Raw genomic sequence first — 13,225 nt, forward strand, 5'->3', positions numbered from 1 at the left:
TGCTATGCCTATTTAGTAAGTGGTTGAAAGTTATCTGTTGATAAATACCTCTGAGACTATAAAAAGGAATGCAATTAAAAAATCTAAAGAAGCTAATAGGTCTGCCTATTGCACTTTTCTGAGTCTTGTTCCTCATGTATTTTTATAAACATCTTAAAAAAACTTTTTCAATCTTAATATATATTAACACTTTAAACAGTATTAACAATAATCACAAATTTCAACAGCACCAATAAATTATTAGATATGGAAGTATATGAGTTAGTTTCTAAGTAACCTTTTCATTAAAATGTATTTTCATATATGCATAAATTACATTTTTCCTCATTTAAATTCAAGCAAAATTTGTGAGAAAAATGTTTTTCATTTTTCATAGATTCAGATTTTAAAAATTTGTTTATTTTCAATTGAAGGATAATTGCTTTACAATATTGTGGTGGAATTTGCCAAATATCAACATGAATCAGCCACTGGTACATATATGTTCCCTCCCTCTTGAATCTCCCTCCCACCTCCAAGTCCATTCCACCTCTCTAAATAGTCACAGAGCCCTGGCTTGAGTTCCCTGAGTCATCTAGCAAATTCTCACTGGCTATCTATTTTACTAGGGTATTGTGTAGGTATCCATGCTACTCTTTCCATTCATCCCACCCTCTCCTTCTCACCCCCCCACCCCCAGATCCATAAGTCAGTTCTTTATGTCTGCAACTCCATTCAGTTCAGTTCAGTTCAGTTGCTCAGTCGTGTCCGACTCTTTGTGACTCCATTGCTGCTCTGCAAATAGGTTCATCAATACCCTCCTTCTAGATTCCATGTATCAGTTCAGTTCAGTTCAGTCACTCAGTTGTGTCCGACCCTGTGACCCCATGAATGTCAGGCATGTCTGGCCTCCCTGTCCATCACCAGCTCCTGGAGTTCACTCAAACTCATGTCCATCGAATCGGTGATGCCATCCAGCCATCTCATCCTCTGTTGTCCCCTTCTCTTCCTGCCCCCAATCCCTCCCAGCATTAGGGTCTTTTCCAATGAGTCAGCTCTTTTCCAATGGGGTCAACTCTTCGCATGAAGTGGCCAAAGTATTGGAGTTTCAGCTTTAGCATTGGTCCTTCTAAAGAACACCCAGGACTGATCTCCTTCAGAATGGACTGGTTGGACCTCCTTGTAGCCCAAGGGACTCTCAATAGGGTCTTTTCCAATACCACATTTCAAAAGCATCAATTCTTTGGCCCTCAGCCTTCTTTACAGTTGAACTCTCACATCCATACATGACCACTGGAAAAACCATAGCCTTGACTAGATGGACCTTTGTTGGCAAAGTAATATCTCTGCTTTTCAATATGCTATCTAGGTTGGTGTTAACTTTCCTTCCAAGGAGTAAGCATCTTTTAATTTCATGGCTGCAATCACCATCTGCAGTGACTCCATATATATGTATTAATATATGATATTTGTCTTTCTCTTTCTGACTTACTTCACTCTATATAATAGGCTCTAGGTCCATCTACCTTATTAGCACTGCCTCAAATGCATTCTTTTTATGGTTGAATAATATTCCATTGTGTATACGTACCACAGCTTCCTTATCCAATCATCTGTCAATGGACATCTAGGTTACTTACATGTCCTGTGTGTGTTAATCTCTCAGTCATGTCCAACTCTTTGTGACCCCATGGACTGTGGCCTGCCAGGCTTTTCTGTCCATGGGATTCTCCAGGCAAGAATACTAGAGTGGGTTGCCATTCTCTTCTCCAGAGGAATTTCCCAACCCAGGGATCAAACCCTGGTCACCTGCATCACAGGCAGTTTCTTTACTGTTTGAGCTACAGGGAAGTCCTGTTTACATGTCCTAGCTATTGTAAATATTGCTGTAATGAACATTGGGGTACATGTGTCTTTTTCAATTGTGGTTTTCTCAGGGAATATGGCCAGTAGTGGGGTTGTTGGGTCATATGGTAGTTTTATTCCTAGTTTTTTAAGGAATCTCCATAATGTCTCCTAAAGTAGCTGTATCAATTTATATTCCCACCAATGGTGCAAGATGGTTTCCTTTATTCCACAGCCTCTCCAGCATGTAGTGTGTGTATAAAATCTCCAGCATGTAGATTTTCTGATGATGGCCATTCTGACCAGGGGGCTTCTCTGGTGGCTTAGTTGGTTAAGAATCCACCTGCAATGCAGGAGACCTGGATTTGATCCCTGGGTTGCGAAGATGCCTTTGAAAAGGGAAAGGCTACCCACTCCAGTATTCTGGACTGGAGAATTCCCTGAACTATAGTCCTTGGGGTAACAAAGAGTTGGACATGACTGACTGACCTTCACTTCACATTCTGACCGGTGTGAGGTCATATTTCATTGTAGTTTTGATTAGCACTTCTGTAATAATGAGCAGTGTTGAACATCTTTTCATGTGTTTATTAGCCATCTGTATGTCTTTTTTGGAGTAATGTCTGTTTAAGTCTCTTCCCCACTTTTTTGGTTGTGCTGTTGTTTCTCTGGTATTGAGGTTGTATGAGCTGTTGTATCTTTTGGAAATTAATCCTTTGTCAGTTGTTTCATTTATTCTGAAGGTTGTCATTTCACTTTGTTTAGAGTTTCCACAAAAGCTTTTAAGTTTAATTAGGCCCCATTTTTTAATTTTTGTTTTTATTTCCATTATTATAGGAGGTGGGTCATAGGGGATCTTGCTTTGATTTATGTCATTGAGAGTTCTGCCTGTGTTTTACACTAAGAGTTTTATAGCTTCTTGTCTTATATTTAGGTCTTTAATCAATTTTGATTTTATCTTTGTGTATGGTGGTAAGAAGTGTTCTAATTTCATTCTTTTTCAGGTAACTGTCCAGTTTTCCCAGCACCGCTTATTGAAGAGGCTATGTAGATACACATTTTGAAACTCACAGTTCAACTGATTTGTTAAAACAGTAGCACTACTTAGTACTATAGTCAAAAATGAGGGCAGGTCCTTCACATCATTGTCTTGGTCACTCAGTTAGATTACTGAATGCACACTTTCTTTTGTTCCTCTTGTGGTATCAATGTTACTTTAATGTTATATTTATTTTTTCAATGTTTCTAATTTCTTTTTAATTAAAAAATAGTTTCTAACTTTAATCAAAATTTAATTTACATATTGCATCATGTAAGTTTAAGATGTATGTGATGATATATATTTCAAAATTTTTTGTTGTTCAGTTGCTCAGTTCTGCCCAAATCTTTGCAGCCTCAGGGACTTCAGCACACTAGGCTTCTCTGTTCTTCACCATCTCCCAGACTTTTCTCAAACTCATGCCCATTGAGTAGGGGATGCCAACCAATCATCCTATCCTCTGTCATCCCTTTCTCCTTCTGTTTTCAATCTTTCCCAGCATCTGCATCATCTCAAATGTGTCAGCTCTTTGCATCAGGTGGCTAACATATTGGAGTGTCAGCTTCAGCATCAGTCTTCCCAATGAATATTCAAGCTTGATTTCCTTTAGGATTTACTGATTTGATCTTCTTACTGTCCAAGGAATTCTCAGCAATCTTCTCCAGCACCACAGTTTGAAAGCATCAGTTCTTCAGTGCTCAGCTTTCTTTATTGTGCAGCTCCCACATCTGTACATAACTACTAGAAAAACCATAGCTTTGACTATATGGACCATTGTAGGCAAAGTAATGTGTCTTCTTTTTAACTCACTGTCTAGTTTTGTCATTGCTTTTCTCCCAAGGAGCAAGCATCTTTTAATTTCATGGCTGCAGTCAACATCTGCAGTGATTTTAGAGCCTAAGAAAATAAATACTGTCACTGTTTCCATTGTTTCCCCATCTATTTCCCCTTCTATTCCCGTGAAGTGATGGGACCAGATGCCATGATCTTAGTTTTCTGAATGTTAAGCTTTAAGCAAACTTTTTCACTCTCCTCTTTCACTTTCATCAAGAGGCTCTTTAGTTCCTCTTCACTTTCTGCCATAAAGGTGGTGTCATCTGCATTTCTGAGGTTATTGATATTTCTCCCCACAATCTTGATTCCAGCTTGTGATTCATTCAGCCAGAATTTCACATGGTGTATTTTGCATGTAAGTTAAATAAGCAGGGTGCAATATACAGCCTTGGTGTACTCTTTTCCCAATTTTGAACTAGTCACTTATTCTAAAACTTGCTCTGTCCACAGCAAGTGGACTTGCCCATCTTCACATGGAGATAGTTGGTACCCAAGGAAAACCAGCCATAGCTCATAGGGATTTGAAATCAAAGAATATCTTGGTAAAGAAGAATGGAACTTGCTGTATTGCAGACTTAGGACTGGCAGTAAGGCATGATTCGGCCACAGATACAATTGACATTGCTCCAAACCACAGACTGGGAACAAAAAGGTATACTTATCAGAGAGTGAACACAGTTATTTTTATGTTCTGAAGTTGAAAAAAAAAAAAGACATTATTCTATGTCTGGTTCTTCCTGTTTCTAATTGACCTGCATACAGATTTCTCAGGAGACAGGTAAGGTTGTCTGTCCCAACTCTAAGAATTTTCCACAGTTTGCTATGATCCACACAGTCAAAGGCTTTAACATAGTCAGTGAAGTAGCAGTAGATATTTTCCTGGAATTTCCTTGCTTTCTTTAAGATCCAATGAAACTTGCCAATTTGGTATCTGGCTCCTCTGCCTTTTATAAATCCAACTTGTACATTTGAAAATCCTCAGTTCACCTGCGTCTTAAGCCCACCTTGAAGGATTTTGAGCATAACTTTACTAGCACATGAAATGAATGCAATTATACTTTCTTTGGTATTGCCCTTCTTTGGCACTGGAATGAAAGCTTTCCTTTTCTAGTCCTGTGGGCTTCCCTGGTGGCTCAAATGGTAAAGAATTTGCCGGCAGTGCATGAGATCAGGGTTTGATACTCAGGTTGGGAAGATCTCATGGAGAATGGAATGGCTACCCACTTCAGTATTCTTGTCTGGAGAATCCCATGGACAGGAGCTGGTGTACTATAGTCCATGGATTCCAGAGTCTGATATGACTGAGCAACTAATACTTTTGAGTACAGCACTTTAACAGCATCATCTTTCAGGATTTTATATAGCTCAGCTGGAATTTCATCACTTCCATTAACTTTGTTCATAGTAATGCTTCCTGTGATGGAGCAGGAGTGAGGCAGCTGTGGACGGTGCAGGAGATTGGCCAAGAGGAGCTACCCCACGTTCAAGGTCAGGGATGGTGGCTGGACTTTGCTGGAGCAGCCTGTGAAGAGATACTCCACGTCCAAGATAAGAGAAACCCAGGTGAGAAGGTAGGTGCTGAGAGAGGCCATCAGAAGGCAGACAGACTGAAACCACAATCACAGACAACTAGTCAGTCTGATCACAAAGACCACAGCTTGTCTAACTCAATGAAACTAAGCCATGCCTTGTGGGGCCACCCAAGATGGACGGGTCATGGTGGAGAGGTCTGATAGAATGTGGTCCACTGGAGAAGGGAATTGCAGACCACTTCAGTATTCCTGCCTTGAGAACCCCACGAGCAGTATGAAAAGGCAAAAAGGTAGCACACAGAAAGATGAACTCCCCAGGTCAAAAGGTACCCAAAATGCTATTGGAGATCAGTGGAGAAATAACTCCAGAAAGAATGAAGGGATGGAGCCAAAGCAAAAACAACACCCTGTTGTGGGTTGGACTGGTGATAGAAGCAAGGTTAGATGCTGTAAAGAGCAATATTTCATAGGAACATGGAATGTAAGTTCCGTGAATTAAGGCAAATTGGAAGTGGTCAAACAGGAGTGAACATTGACATTCTAGGAATCATCAAACTAAGATGGACTGGAAAGGGTGAATTTAACTCAGATGACCATTATATCTACTACTGCATGGAGGAATCCCTCAGAAGAAATGGAGTAGCCATCATGGTCAACAGAAATGCAGTACTTGGATGCAATCTCAAAAATGACAGAATGATCTCTGTTCATTTCCAAGTCAAACCATTCAATATCATGTTAATCCAAGTCTTTGCCCCTACCAGTAATACTAAAGAAACTGAGATTGAATGGCTCTATCAAGACCTACAAGACCTTCTGAACTAACACCCCCAAAAGTTGTCCTTTTAATTATAGGGGACTGGAATGCAAAAGTAGGAAGTCAATAAACACCTGGAGTAACAGGCAAATTTGGTCTTGGAGTACATAATGAAGCAGGGCAAAGGCTAATAGAGATCTGCCAACAGAATGCACTGTCACAGCAAACACCCTCTTCCAACAACAAAAGAGAAGACTCTACATATGGGCATCAAAAGATGGTCAACACTGAAATCAGATTGATTATATTCTTTGCAGCCAAAGATGGAGAAGCTCTATACTGTCAGCAAAAATAAGATAGGGAGCTGACTGTGGCTCAAATTATAAACTCCATATTGCCAAATTCAGACTGAAAGTGGGGAAAACCACTAGACCATTCAGGTATGGCCTCAATCAAATCCCTTATGATTATACAGTGGAAGTGAGAAATAGATTTAAGGCACTAGATCTGATAGTCAGCGTGCCTGATGAACTATGGATGGAGGTTCGTGACATTGTACAGGAGATAGGGAGCAAGGCCATCCCCAAGAAAAAAAAGTCCAAACAAGCAAAATGGCTATCTGAGGAGGCCTTACAAATAGCTGAGAAAAGAAGAGAAGTGAAAAGCAAAGGAGAAAAGGAAAGATATACCCACTTGAATACAGAGTTCCAAAGAATAAAGAGGAGAGAAAAGAAAGCCTTTCTCAGCGATCAATGCAAAGAAATAGAGGAAAGTAATAGAATGGGAAAAACTAGAGATCTCGTCAAGAAAATTAGAGATACCAAGGGAACATTTCATGCAAAAATGGGCTCAATAAAGGACAGAAATGGTAGGCAGCTAAAGGAGCAAAAGATATTAAGAGGTGGCAAGAATACACTGAAGAACTGTACAAAAAAGATCTTCATGACCAAGATAATCATGATGGTGTTGTCACTCACCTAGAGCCAGACATCCTGGAATATGAAGTCAAGTGGGCCTTAGAAAGCATCATTATGAACAAAGCTAGTGGAGGTGATTGGAATTCCAGTTGAGCTTTTTCAAATCCTGAAAGACGATAATGTGAAAGTGTTGCACTCAATATGTGATCAAATTTGGAAAACTCAGCAGTGGCCACAGGACAGGAAAAGGTCAGTTTTCATTCCAACCTCAAAGAAAGGCAATGCCAAAGAATGCTCAAACTACTGCACAATTGCACTCATATCACACACTAGTAAATTAATGCTCAAAATTCTTCCAGTCAAGTTTCAACAGTACGTGAACTGTGAAAACTTTCAGATGTTCAAGCTGGATTTAGAAAAGGCAGAGGGACCAGAGATGAAACTGCCAACATTCTATGGATCATTAAAAAAGCAAGAGATTTCCAGAAAAAAAAAAACATCTATTTCTGCTTTATTGACTATGCCAAAGACTTTGACTGTGTAAATCAAAACAAACTGTGGAAAATTCTTAAAGAGATGGGAATACCAGACCATCTGACCTGTCTGTTGAGAAATCTGTATGCGAGTCAGGAAGTGACACTTAGAACTGGACATGGAACAACAGACTGGTTCCAAATTGGGAAAGGAGTAGGTCAAGGCTGTATATTATCACCCTGCTTATTTAACTTGTATGCAGAGTACATCATGAGAAATGCTGGGCTGGATGAATCACAAGCTGCAATTAAGATTGCAGGGAGAAATATCAATAACTTCACATAAGCATATGACTGCACCCTTATGGCAGAAAGTGAAGAAGAACTAAAGAGCCTCTTGATGAAAGTAGAAGAGGAGAGTAAAAACGTTGGCTTAAAACTCAATATTCAGAAAACTATGATCATGGCATCTTGTCCCATCATTTCATGGTAAATAGATGGGGAAACAGTGGAAACAATGACAGACTTTCTTTTTTTTTTGGCTCCAAAAATCACTGCAGATGGTGACTACAGCCATGAAATTAAAATACACTAGCTCCTTTGAAGAAAAGTTGTGAGCAACCTACAGATCATAGTAAAATGCAGAGACATTACTTTTCCAACAAAGGTCTGTCTAGTTAAAGCTATGGTCTTTCCAGGAGTCATCTACGGATGTGAGAGTTGGACTATAAGGAAAGCTGAGTGTCAAAGAATTGATACTTTTGAACTGTGGTTTGGAGAAGACTCTTGAGAATCACTTGGACTGCAAGGAGATCCAACTAGTCCATCCTAAAGGAAATCAGTCGTGAATATTCATTGGGAGACTGATGCTGAAGCTGAAACTCCAATACTTTGGCCGCCTGATGTGAAGAACTGACTCACTGGAAAAGACCCTGATGCTGAGTAAAGGAGAAGGGGACAACGGAGGATGAGGTTGTTAGATGGCATCACCAACTCAATGGACATGAGTTTGAGTAAACTCTGGGAGTTGGTGATAGGCATGGAGGCCTGGCATGCTGCAGTCCATTGGGTCACAAAGAGTCGGGAAATGACTGACTGAACGGAACTATCTGAACTAGGTTTCTCATAGTTTTTCTTCCTGGAGTAAGTATTTTTTCATTTCATGGCTTCAGTCACCATCTGCAGTGATTTTGGACCCCAAGAAAATAAAATGTCTCTCTATTTCCACTTTTTCCCCATCTATTTGCCATGAAGTCATGGGGTGAGAAGCCATGATCATCTTAGGTTTTTGAATTTTGAGTTATAATCCAGCCTTTTCATTCACTTCTTTCACCTTCATCAAGAGGCTTTTTAGTTACCCTTTGATTTCTGTCATAAGGGTTGTGTCATCTGCATATCTATGGTTATTGACATTTCTCCTGGCAATAGCAATTCCAGCTTCTGATTCATCCAGCCCTTCATTTGCATGATATACTCTGCATATCCTGCTTCCCTGGTGGCTCATATGGTAAAAGCATCTCCTACAATGCAGGAGATGGGATCAACCTGGGGTTGATCCCTGGGTTGGGAAGATTCTCTGGAGAAGGCAATGGCAACCCACTCCAGTACTCTTGCCTGGAAAATCCCATGGATGGAGGAGTCTGGTAGGGTACAGTCCATGGGGTCACATAACGTTGGACACACTGAGCAACGTCACTTCACCTCACTTCTTCACTCTTCATAGAAGTTAAATAAGCAGACTGACTATATAGAGCCATGACGTACTCCTTTCCCAATTTGGAACCAATCCCTTGTTCCATGTCTGGTTCTAACTGTTGCTTCTTGACCTGCATGTAGGTTTCTCAGGGGACAGGTAAGGTGGTCTGATATTCCCATCTCTTTAAGAATTTTGCAGTTTTTTTGTGATCTGCACAGTCAAAGGTTTAGCATAGTCAACGAAGCAGAAGTAGATGCTTTTCTGGGAATCCCTTGCTTTTTCTATGACCCAATGAATGCTGTCAATTTGATCTCTGGTTCCTATGCCTTTTTCAAACCCAGCTAGTACACCTGGGAGTTCTCAGTTCAAATATTGTTTAAGCCTAGCTTGAAGAATTTTTGAGCATCACCTTCATAGCATATGAAATGAACACAGTTGTGCAGTAGTTTGAACATCCTTTGGCATTGCCTTTCTTTGGGATTGGAGTGAAAACTGACCTTTTCCTGTCCTGTGGCCACTGCCACGTTTTCCAAATTTGCTAGCATATTAAGTACGGCACTTTAACAGCATTATCATTAGGATTAGAAATAGCTCCACTGAGTTCCATGACCTCCACTGGCTTTCTTTGTAGTAATTCTTCCTAAAGCCTCCTTGGCTTCACATTCCAAGACGTTCGGCTCTAGGTGAGTGACCACACCATTGAGATTATCTGGGTCATGAAGACATTTTTGTGCAGTTTTTCCATATATTCTTGCTACCTCTTTTTAATCTCTTCTGCTTCTCTTAGGTCTTTGCCATTTCTGTACTTTTTTGTGCTCTTCTTTTTGTTTTATTAGAGTATTCCTTGGTGACTTAGGTGGTAAAGAAAATGCCTGCAATTTGGGAGACCTGGGTTCGATAGCTGGGTTGGGAAGATTCCCAGGAGAAGTACATAACAACCCACTCCAGTATTCTTGCCTGGAGAATCCCCATGACATAAGAGGCTGCTTGGCTACAGTCCATGGAGTTGCAAAAAGTTGGACATGACTGAGTGACTACACACAGCACAGTACATTGGTACCTCTTCATTTGGGTAGTAATAGGGCCTTAGAATTCTTTAGCATCTCTATTACTTTGCTACGAATGCTGTAAGAAAATACCACAGTCCAGGTGTCTTAAAAAACAACAACAAAATAATTTTGAAAATTCTACAGACTAGAAGTCAAAATTAAGATGTCAGCATGTTTGCTTTATTCTAAGGCCTTTCTCTCTCCTTAATTTGTAAATAAATATCTTTTTTGCAGCATCTTCAAGTGTTGCCTCTATGTTTGTATACCAACATTCCAATTTAGTCTTCAAAATTTATCATTTATACTGTACGAGGACTTAACCTAATGACCTCATTTCATCTTATTTAGGTAAAAATCATGTCTTCAAGTACTTTAATATTATCTGGTGCTGGGAGTTCGGACTTCAACAAATGGTTTGGAGGGGGAACATAATTCAGCCTATAACACTTCACTTTGACTCCCAATATTCATGTCTTTCTCACATTCAGAATACCATACTCCATTAGGCTCCAATGTCTTAATACATTATAGAATAAATTCTAAGTCAAAATTATCACCTAAATATTATCTAAGTCACATAGGGATACATCTGGAATTATACTTTTTCATCATGGGGAAAAAAAATTATCTCAAGCTACATACCAGATAAGTTTTATGCTTCCACAATGCGATATTGGGATCAGCACAGAATACATATTTTTATTTCAACAAAGAGAAATCAGAAATAAGATAGGGGTCATACGTGTAAAGCTAGTTCATAATCTATCAAGACAAATGCTGTTAGAATTTAAGACTCGGGAGTATTTCCTACCTTCATGCTTTATAAGTAGATTCACTGGAGATTTTCCTAATTTATAGGCCAATCAGTATGGCAACTTCTTCCTTTCTGTCCTAAACAACTATCTGAAGCACTCAGACCTAAGATTGTGGACATATTGTGACAGTGGGATTACTGCTGAACTCTGAACCGCCTTTGTTTTCATTATTTTTTGTTTTCTTGAATGATAATGTTGTTCACAAATGGATAGCTCTATTAATCCATTTGGTGAAATCCAAGAATTCCCACAGACTTCATTTTATTCCATCTTATTTCTGTTCCATTCAGTTAAAGAACATAGTATTTCTGCAAGTGTAAACTCATCTCTATTTCTGGCTTTTGCTGAGATAAATAATTGGACTTATAAAATGCAAGCCAGTTATCTTTGTAACAGGTTCTTTTACAGCCACACCTTTGATACTGTCTCTGGAATCCTCTTTCATCTTTTGCCAGATAAATAGGCTGAGAAATTGTGAAACTTCAAACGTTTTGCATTGCTTAGATTTTTTTTTGGTTGTTCATACTTCTTTAATTTGTATCTTTGCTCTAACACTTATTTTAAAAAGGCAAGAAGATACTAGGACATGCCTCTAACACTTTCCTTATAATTTTTCTTAGCTATATATCTGAGTTTTTTTTCTTGCCAATTCTACTTTTACAAAACACTAGAACACAATTTATGCAAGTTGTTTGTCATCTTATGGAAAGATTGACTTTTCTCTGGTTTCCAAAAACATGTTATTTATTTTGGCACTTCCATTCCTAGTACCAAGATTGGTATATATTTGCTAGGGCTGCTGTAATGTATTTTCAAATTCTTAAAGAGTTGGAAATACCAGAACACTTTACCTACCTCCCGAGAAATCTGTATGCAGGTCAAGAAGCAACAGTTAGAACTGGATATGGAACAATGGACTGGTTCCAAATTGGGAAAGGAGTATGTCAAGGCTGTATATTGTCATCCTGCTTATTTAACTTCTATGCAGAATATATCATGAAAAATGCTAGGCTATATGAAGCACAATATGGAATCAAGATTTCCAGGAGACATATCAATAACCTCAGATATGCAAATGACACCACCCTTATGGCAGAAAGCAAGGAGGAACTAAAGAGGTAGGTTTTTATTGAGGTAGGTTTTGTAACAATGAAAAATGAGAAAGAGAAATTAAAGGATTAATGCCATTTACCATTGCAACAAAAAGAATAAAATATCTAGGAATAAACCTACCTAAGGAGACAAAAGAACTATACAGAAAATTATAGACACTAATGAGAGAAATCAAAGATGACATAAACAGATGGAAAGATATTCTGTGTACCTGGTTTGGAAGAATCAACATTGTGAAAATGACCATACTACAAAATGCAATCTGGTAATTGCATTTGACTATACTACAAAATGCTATTCCTATCAAACTACTAATGGAATTTTTCAAAGAACTAGAACAAAAAATTTACAATCAACATGGAAACACAAAAGACCCTGAATAGCCAAAGCATTCTTGAGAGAAAAGAATGGAGCTGGAGGAATCAACCTTCCGACTTCAGACTATACTACAAAGCTACAGTCATCTAGACAGTTTGGTACTGGTACAAAACCAGAAATAGAGGCCAATGGAACAAGATAGAGAGCCCAGAGATGAGCCCACACATCTATGGGTACCTTATTTTTGACAAAGGTTGCAAGAATATTTAACAGGGCAAATATAGTCTCTTCAATAAGTGTTGCTTGGACAAGTGGACAGCTATGTGTAAAAGAATAAAATTGGAACACTTGCTTCCTAACACCATACACAAAGATAAACTCAAAATTGATTAAAGCCCTAAATGTAAGACCAGAAATTATAAAACACTTAGAGCAAAACAGACAGAGCAGTTGATGACATAAATCAAGGCAAGATCCTCTGTGATCCATCTCCTAGAGTAATGGAAATAAAATTAAAAATAAACAAATGAGACCTAGTTAAACTTAGACAACCCTAAGAATGGGAGAAAATAATAGCAAATGAAACAACTGAAAAAGGATTAATTTCAAAAATATACAAGCAGCTTATACAATGCAACACCAGAAAAAGAAACAGTGCAATCCAAAAGTGGGCCAAAGACCTAAACAGACATTTCTCCAAAGAAGACATATAGATAGCTAACAAACACATGAAAAGATACTCAACATCTCTCATTATTAGAGAAATGTAAATCAAAACTGCAGTGAGATAACACCTTATACCAGTCAGAATGGCCATCCATCAAGAAGTCTACAAACTCTAAATGCTGGAGATGGTGT

Source organism: Capra hircus, chromosome 7 (assembly GCF_001704415.2).
Source record: "Capra hircus breed San Clemente chromosome 7, ASM170441v1, whole genome shotgun sequence".
Taxonomy (NCBI): Eukaryota; Metazoa; Chordata; class Mammalia; order Artiodactyla; family Bovidae; genus Capra; species Capra hircus.